A 9970-nucleotide genomic window follows, 5' to 3' on the forward strand; every position below is an offset into this window, starting at 1 on the left:
CAAGATGGATATTTGGAAAAAGTAAGAGAAGACAGTGGAGCATGCAAACTAAAATTCAATGGAAAGAATTTTGTCTCATGGTATTTCATGAAAAAGGGTGTTGGTGTAAAGTATCTAGAAGCAAAAAGAATCCCAAGAGCAACACTAATGAAGCCAGCAAATTTCCAACATGGGAATAAAAAACAAAAAGATAGAGGCCAACCTTAGGAGAGCACTCAGTCCAAAGTACTTCCATCATATGGACATGACAAAGTGTATCAAATAACTGGGTAGTGGAAGAAGAAAACAAATGCAGATTATACATCAGCTATAGACTAAGGCTCTATTGGTTTAACTTTAAAATCCTTGATAAAATCCTTGCCATCTCTACAGACAACCCATTTGCCTTTTCTAGCCGCCTTCACCTTTGCTAGTTTTGAGCTTTTGTTCCTTAGCTGATTCTTTGCGAGTTCCTCTGCAATCCACACTTGTAGACCTTTCAACTTGTTGGATTGTCTAAGAACTAGTTGAAAGTGTAAAGGGAACTTGACATGGTTATATCTTGTTTTTTGAGACATAATACAAAAAACATTTTTTTGGCTTTAAAAAAAGGACAACTGTGTAGTACTCAAATCCTTCTTTGCTACAAAAATGAAGACATCCAAAGCTCTCTTAAAATTGAAAATTTTTCATTTTCATAACGACAACTTGGAAAGTCTAGGGACATGCTTGAATTGGATGCAACTGATACTAAAATATTTAATTCCCTATGGTTCTAAGGTCAATGACGAAGACACAAAAGCCATTCTGCTTTTGAGTCTGTCACATATGTATCCGAAACTTGTGTAGATCTCATGAGTTAGCTATGAAAGTCTTGATTTTCTTGACTTGGTAGCACTGTTGTTACGTAAAAAAAGACAATCTGAAGCTTTTTCATCTAATGGATAACTTGTGGTAAACAAGAAGAACACACACACACACACACACACACACTTACTATCCCTTCCTCCATTGGTTTGGTCACTTGCTCTTTAGATCTCCCCCCGACAATCCCCCCCCCCCTTCCCCTTCCCCAAACCCCTCTTTCAATTTCTCTCCCTAGTATTTCCCTCTTTTCACCCACTCTCATTTCATTTCCCTCACATTTCGTACCATAGTAACCATAGTTCCCCTCAATTTTCCCCTTGCGTTCCCCTTAAATTTTCCTTTAAATTTCCCCTTATTCTCTCCTTATTTTTCCCCTTTATTGCCCTTGGTTTTTTTCTAATTTCTAAGTTTTTTTCTAGATTCTCCCTTTAAGTTCTTCCGTATTTTAGCGTAATTTTGTTTCTAAGCCTTTTTCCAAATTCTCCCTTTAAGTTCTTCCCTATTTTAGCCTAATTTTTTAGTGTCCTTTCTATTTTACCTTCCTCTAATTTTTTCCTTTTTTTACATTTTTCATTCTTTTTGTTCTCCTTTGTTTTTTATCGCTGTTTGCCTTTTTCCTTTTTAATTTTTTCCTTTTTCTTTTCTTCCTATTTTTCCTTATTCTTACTTTACCTATCTTTCCTAATTTATCTCATTTCTCCCTTATTCTTCCCTTATTGTCCTTAAATTTTTTAATTATTTATTATTTTTAACTAAACTTATTTCCTTAGTTTTACCAATACCATTAATTTTTCTATTTTCTTTTTCCTTACTTTAATTTTCCCCTAGTTTATTCCTATTCATTCCCTTTTAATCCCCCCCCCCCCCAACTCCCTAGATCTTCAACTATTTTACTTGCCAGACCCTTGACTTTCACGCACTATGAATACCCCTCTCCTTCCACACTCCAACTGGCCAATCCTTGACCGGTGTTAAATACTACCCCCTCCTCACCTCTTTCCTACCTATAGCTTGTTTGTGCTTGCTGTCTACGCTCAGCTCAACTTTACTCACCTCCTTCCTACCCTTAAGTCTGGCTCTCTGCCTCCACGCAGTCTTTACTCCCCCCACTGCTACCCATAGGTCTGCATCTCTCCTTGTAGCTTGCGAACTACTCGTAACTCAGGAGCTCATCCCTTTGCTGTACTTAACCATCGTCGCCGCTCTATGCCCCGCGATTTGCCACATTAAAAGCTTGTTGGCACGCCTTTCCTTGCATCATGATAGTGACTTCTATGAGATTCGTAACCACCCTCAAATTTCTCCTGTCCCTACTGACAGAGACCCGCACGTCTGATTCATCTCCAATCTGCACTTCAAGATACTCTTCCATAGTTTGTTCCCGCTCTCGTTTCTGCCACGGAATGGACTCAACAACTCACTGTTCACAAGTCTCTCTAGACTTTCTTCTAAGTTTCATTAACCAAAACTTTTTTTTGTCGCTCCCCCCTTTTTGTTTCTTCTGTTAAAAAATCTTTTAACCCCCCTTTTTCCCTTTATCTTTAAGACTACGATTTTTTCTTCCTCTTGACTTATATTTATTTCTATCCCTTCCTTAACCCCCCCTTTTTGTTGCTTTTCTTTACTAAAATTCCACCTATTAATCTAGTATATGACTCTTACTATATCCATTGCTCTAAAAATCTACTAACCCACTACTCGATTACACTACTATATACACTATTATTACCCTTTATTACTTACTATTGTTTCTTTATAAACACTCCTAACCCCCCTAAACCTATTTTAAGAAACTCTCACGTCTTTCTTATTTGTCTATTTATTTTATTAACTTTCTTCCCTCCCCTTACTAATACTCCATTCTCCTAACCGTTCTAACCCTTCTATTTTTTTGTTGACCCCAACTTCTCTAATAACTAGTCTACTCTTTACCAGACTCCATCCATAGTCTTAAAAATTCCCACGCATGCCTTTCTTGTTCTTGTCCTTTTATTTCTAATTTGAATTTAATTTTTTCTACCCCATCTTTCTCCTAAATCCAATTCTCATAATTTCCACATGTCATCTTAGTGATTTCATTACCCCCCCCCCTTTTCTCTACATATCTCTTCTTTTTCTCTCCATAATTTTCCCAAATTCATTACCTTTGTCATACACTCTCCCCCTAAAAATCACTATTATCCCAAGCAATCTCTCAAAAAACTACATCAAGTTTGATAAGTCTAGGTTTAAGTTCTCATTTTTATTATGACACCGATAACAAGGGAGGGGTGTTTATGACACTTGTCTTCCCAACTAAGGTTTAAGTGGGTTCTCACCACGTTTTTCTTGTTGGATGGTGGCGGGTAGGCAGACTCCCCTCTTCAATAAAAGTGATGCTTGCCAGGACTTATCCAAGCTCAACTTCTATATAGTTTCCGCAAAAGTCATTTCTACAAAACGGCCCGCTGCTAGTTTCCTTTATAAACAGGGATTCACCAACTTGTACAAACTTTTCCATTAATGCAATTAGTCCTATTTCATTGTCTAGCTTCACTCTTTTGTCTTTTCACTATGCAAGGGGTGTTGTAAAATCACACACACACACACACACACACACACACACATTTAACATGGCCTCTTCACATGCATTGTCTAATGTGGTGATGTGTTGGATGCACCTCCCTTGTTCAACTATTCAAATTTCTTGTAGTGACTTCCTTAAGGTAGTGCTTGTCGAGGCCTTAAAGAGGGTCATTGTTGTTTGGAGACCTCTCTTGAAGCTCTTACAAGTGAGGGTCATCTATCATCTAGAGTTAACCTTTTGGACTGCGAGGCTTCTAGAACTGGCTATGTCAAGTTTTAGAATAAGTTTAGTCCTATCACCTGGGTTGACAAACTTGTTTGTGTCTGGAGTCATTGTAACATAAAAAATCCTCTATAGAGGTGATGTGGTGTTTGTTTGTCTATTAGTTCATTATAGAGAATAGTTTTTGAATCTACGCTATATTATTTGCAACTAGTTTCTATTTTGATTCAAGTTTCTTGTGAGATGGTTTATTTCCCGTTTATTTCAAGTGTTGGTTGTTGCATGAGTTGATCAAAGAGAGAGAGAGAGAGAGAGTCAGGGTGTGGTTAGAATATCATAGTCTGTTTCCTACAACTGTGTACATAATTGTTAAAAATAAAACATTACGTGTTATTGTGCTCTATGATTTAGAAATGGAGTTTGAGGAAATCTTGAATTTCACGATTCATTTATAAATAAATAAATAATAAATGTATTTAGTAACAAGATTACACACACACACACACACTTTTTTTTTGGGGTGAAACTAAGAACATTATATTATGAAACAACCATTTTACAACAGGGCAGGGCTCCAAAAAAGTGCAAATGCCCTATCCATCAGAAACAATAAAAGAAAAGCTCAATGCAAGAGACATCCAAATCCTCCTCATGCAAGGCATCATATAAGGACTTCTGCAATGAGGCCCAGAAGAACTCATAAGGGTGTTGAAGAGATGAATTCAAAAATGCATGATTTCGCTGAAGCCAGAGGGTCCACAATGCCCAATATCTGATCTAATGGAAGAATATGCCCAAAGGGCATATTCTTCCGGTAGCTTTGTCCCACACACACATGCACACGCACATGCATATATATATATATATATATATATATATATATATAGAGAGAGAGAGAGAGAGAGAGAGAGAGAGAGAGAGAGAGAGAGAGAGAGAGAGAGAGAGAGAGAGAGAGAGAGAGAGAGAGAGAGAGAATAGCAACAATAAGCTTTAAATTTGGACAACTAGCACCCTCAAACTACAAGTCCTTTAGACTATAGGTCTTCAACTTCAAGCTTGGGCAATAGGAATATTCTATCAAGACAGCATGACATCTGTTTATTAGCAAAACAATCAATGCTTCCTAGTTCTAATAGTAGAAATGAGAGAAACTCATTGATCAAAATGCTAGATATCACTTGGTTGTTAATAAAAAGTTGAGTTTATAATCATCAAATAGAAAAATGTAAGAATCATAAGCAAAAAAGTCCCCTCTTTCCTACAAGGTCTTGGAACACTTACCTTGTCTTGTAAGGTGTAATCTTGTAAGCATAGACCAAGCTTGGGGATTTCAAGCATAGGGAGAGGAAAGCTACTGGAGAGGAAAGAATAAGTAGAGAGAGCCCCTAGTGCTAGGTTGATTTCAAGGGAGCTAAATTGGAGAAGAAAATCTCCCCTCTCATAGATGGTGACCTTTTTGAGTACTAAGCTCACCTAGATCCAATATCAAACCTAAGGGTGTGAGACCTGGTATGAGGTCCACACCCTTAGGGACTAGATGTCAATCTTCACCTGTTGCTTGTTGTGCAAGGAAAGTGCAATCCAAACAACTTTGTGACTTGAGGAAGCTTCCACATGAACCCATCTTACCAATGGGTCACCCCTACGAAAGCATTCCTAGGAGTCAAGAAAGAAAAAGTGTTGAGCTACTAGAAAGGAAGAAAGAATGGCGAGAGGATAAGTAAATGAGGGGAAAGGGCTAGAAAAAAGGGTAAAATAGGCAAGGATTTTATGAGGATACCTCTAAAGAAGAACCATGGGGAGGGCTAAAGTAGGCAGGCTATCCTACTAAAGTAGGCAGATTGTCCCGTTGAAGACCTCCAAAGAAAAAAGGAGGGGAGCCTAGCTAACAACAAGCTGACTAAGAAAAAGCCACTAGATGCAAGATGATCATCTTTGAAAAAACTCCTCAAGCACCAATGCTACCAAAACTATGGAAAAAACCCCTTTGAATAGGCTAAAAGAGAGCTCGTTTTGAGGGGGACTACTTTGATGCAAGAATTAGTCATAAAAGCTATCACCAAACAACATGATAGTAAGAACAAGGTAGAGGGGGTGTTAGAAACTAGAAGGGTAGGATCTCTCTATGTCATTGCATCTCCATTAGACCTAAACCTATTGTGCTAGACTAGATAGAAGACTTGATCCTAGAATTGAATCAGCTCACAGAGTGGCCCAAAACTGTATTACTGCTGCTGAAAGAGACAATGGCATTCTCCTTGGATCTCATAATAAACTAGCCAAGTACCTCTGTCTCTACCTCATCCATCATGTATAGTTTGTAGATCCACTGCTCTCTAGATGTACTTATGGCTCTCCCTACTTCAATCCTCAACTGATGGGACAAGACCAGTATCTGTTTGATGGCAATCCTTAGGGCATGTGAGACTAACTTGTCTTCTAGATACTAGGGCATGATAATCTCTCGATCCTCTAATACTCTCAAGAAGTGGTCTCTAGTAGAACTGCATCTTGGTAAGGAACTCTTGGTCCCCTCCCCAAGTCTGTGACGTATGAAGCTAGAGGAGACCTAACCGTTGAACTCATCTCGTGGGACCAAGGGATCAGGGGCATCCAAAGGGGGAATATTCCATCTGAATACCCTGGCTACTAAACCAACTACCAGGCAACGAAGACCCCACTCTTAGCTAGTCAAATAGATGACTCGAGTGCCAAACTTGGTAGTCTCACTCTAGGAAAGGCCCAGACCCTATGAAGACAAGTGACTGTTTGGAAGATGGCAAAGAGAGAGAGAGAGAGAGAGAGAGAGAGAGAGAGAGAGAGAGAGAGAGTTTGTGTCTCTCTATGCATGTATGCATGCATGTGTGTGCACGTGTACACATGCATACATGCATGTGTGTGTATATGCACAAGCACATGCGTTTGTGCATGTGTGTGCGTGTGTATGTGTATGTGTATGTGTGTGTTTGCATATACCAAAAAATTTCAATAGTTATTGTTCAAAGTATTTTGAATTGCATGACAATTCTCTTCTCCTATTTCTCTTTCTTTCCATTTTGCTTTTTTGGACTCTTTTTCTTCAGCTACTCTAACATTACAACACATCAAGCGCTAATCATTGAAATCACTCATCGATATTATGAACTCCTAATCACTCCTGCAATTGTATACTAACCATTTTTACTACATAGCCTTACACAAAGAATGGATTGGTACAACTATTGAGTTAATTGCAAATAAATTATTAAAATTAAGTTAATTGAAGTGACTCGACTGGGATAGTGGCCTGTAATAGTATCCATGTTGAAAGACATAGTGGTATTGTCCTTGGATCTCATAATAAACTGGCCAAGTAGACAGGAAATGCTCCTCTGTCTCTACCTCATCCATCATGCACAGTCTGTAGATCTGCTCCTCTCTAGGCATACTTGCAACTCTCCCTACCTCAATCCTCAACTAATGGGACAAGAAAAATATATGTTTAATGGCAATCATCAGGGCATGTGAGACTCGCTTGTCTTCTAAATACTAGGGTCCGATAATCTTTACATCCTATGATACTCTCAAGAAATGGCCACTAGTAGAATTGGAGCTTGGTAGGGAACTTTTGGTCCCCTCTCCAAGTCAATTACGTATGAAGCTAGAGTACGTGTAATCATATAACACGGTTGATCTCATCCTGTGGGACTAAGGGAGTAGTGGCATCCAAACTATACTGAAAGGGGGGGAGACAATCCATCTGAATACCTTGGCTGTCAGACCATGTACCAAGCCATGTGGACCCCACTCTTGGCTAGTCATATAGATCTGGTAGTCTCCCTCTAGGTAAGGGCCAAACCCTATGAAGATAGGTGACCATTTGGAAGATGGTAGAGAGAGAGAGAGAGAGAGAGAGAGAGAGAGAGAGAGAGAGAGAGAGAGAGAGAGAGAGAGAATGTTTACATCTCTCTATGCATGCATGCATGCATGTGTGTGCATGTGTGTGTGTTTTTGCATATAGCATGCTTTTCTAATACTTATTATTCAAAGTATTTTGAGCCATCTAGGTAAGGGCCAAACCCTATGGAAGATGGCAGAGAGAGAGAGAGAGAGAGAGAGAGAAAGAGAGAGAGTATGTTTATGTCTCTCTATGTATGCATGCATGCACACGTGCGTGTGTTTTTGCATATAGCATGCTTTTCCAATACTTATTATTCAAAGTATTTTGAATTGGGTGACACTTCTCTTCTCCTTTTTCTTTTCTTTCTGGTCTGCCTTTTGGAAATCATTTTCTTCAGTTACTGTCATTATTGTCTTAATATCTTTTATCAATATCTTTTACTTACATTATAACACATCAAGTGCTAGTCACTCAAATCACTCATGGATATTATGAGCTCCTAATCACTCATGCAGTTGTATACTTACAATTTTTGCTACATGTCCTTACACAAAGAATGGATTGGTGTAGCTATTGAGTTAATTGCAAATAAATTATTATGTGTAGACTAATGTGAAGTGATATTGCATGGATAAAAGGTCAAACAATGGATTGGTGCAGCTATTGAGTTAATTGCAAATAAATTATTATGTGTAGACTAATGTGAAGTGATATCGCATGGATAAAAGGTTTGATGATATAGACCAATGGGCTGGCATGTTGAAGATCTTGGAAACCTTGGTGGTGGAGTGGCGGCCCCCCTTTCTAGTGCTTGCACTAGGATTTTCATAGTAGCTCTCAATTTGACATATATTTATTAAACCAATGGAATTCCAAGTAAAATATCCCTTACGAGAATATGGAGAGTGCTAATTGACTTCTAACTCTAGCATCACATGCAAAAGGAATAAGAATGTAAACTTGATGCTGATTGCATGTGACTATTATATGACTTCTTGGTAGAGCTTTGTGACAGTTATGTGTGCTTTGTGAGGACTGCTTGGTAGTGCTTTGTGAAAACTCTGCAGTCTTGGTTTAGTGAAAGCTATGTGCATGCCTTGTCTGCTCTATGACTGCTTGATCAATGCTTTGTGACTATTATGTCATTGCTTGGTAGTGATTTGTGAACTTTATAAAACTTCTTGGAAGTGCTGCTTGGAAGTGCTTTGTGACAGTTATGTGAGTGCTTTGTGATGATTATATGACTTCTTGGTAGAGCTTTGTGACAATTATGTGAGTGCTTTGTGACTGCTTGGTAGGGCTTTGTGAATACCAAGCAGTCTCATAACAGTGAAAGCTATGTGAGTGCTTTGTGGCTACCCTGAGTGCTTGATTAGTGCTTTGTGACTGTTATGACCATGCTTGGTGTGCTTTCTAACTATTAGGAGACTTCTTGGAAGTGCTTTGTGATTACTTGGACTTCATGTCAACATAATCAGAATGATAGCAAGATGTCCTATTTTATTATGTTGAACATGATCTTTGTTAAGGCTAGTAACACTTTGATTATGAGATCTGAGTAGTGCTTGATTATGAGATCTTGATAGCACTCTTCGAGAACATCCCATGCACACTACTATATGTCATAAACGAACAAATTGGGAATCAAGGGGTGGAATCTATGCTCAATCTATGTAAACAAAATTAGAATCTATAAAGATTGAACAACCCCACTATAAAATTCACACATTATTCTTCTTTTGACATTCACATTTTAGGCTATATTCATGCTATTGTCTTACAAACATTATGCTTTGGTGAATTCATGCAAATGTGAACATGACATTCAAATCTTTGGTCAAAGGACAATCATTAATGCACGAAGGTCCAAGGTCGATGATAACATTACTTAACAATACATTTTGCAGGCCTTCTAAAAACTTAAATGAACCTGGCTCAATTTAGAAAGTACATATACAACATCATATAATTACAATCCATACATGACAATACATTTAGTGCCAAGGTACTATTTCCTCCTGGGGTTTCGGTTTCTGACATATGTCCAAGGTATCTCAAGATTAGCCATCTCAACTGGCACCCATCCTAGATGTACAACAAAACTTTCTGCGACTTGCAGGCTTTCCTGGTTTGATCAAGCCCCAAAATGGTCTCCAGAAGCAAACTACAGGTGATCCTCTAACAATAACCACTGGCATAACCATGCTACCAAGTGTTCGATTAGAAAATTCCAGCGCATGTGTGCAGGGACTATTGTCATCTTTGGAAGTATGGAGAATGTCCCTGACACATATAATGAAAGCCATGAAAAGCTCATTTGGAGGAGACTAAATCGTGAAAATGTGTGTTCTTGAGTCATAGACAAATTAAAGTAATGATATGGTTCACTGAGGGCCTCTCATGACTTTCCATCAATTATTTCACTCATTATAAGCTAAATATTAGGTGTCCTTCCA

This window comes from Dipteris shenzhenensis, chromosome 28 (genome assembly GCF_047967505.1).
Source record: "Dipteris shenzhenensis isolate YYH24624 ecotype China chromosome 28, Dip_SZ_1.0, whole genome shotgun sequence".
Lineage (NCBI taxonomy): Eukaryota > Viridiplantae > Streptophyta > Polypodiopsida > Gleicheniales > Dipteridaceae > Dipteris > Dipteris shenzhenensis.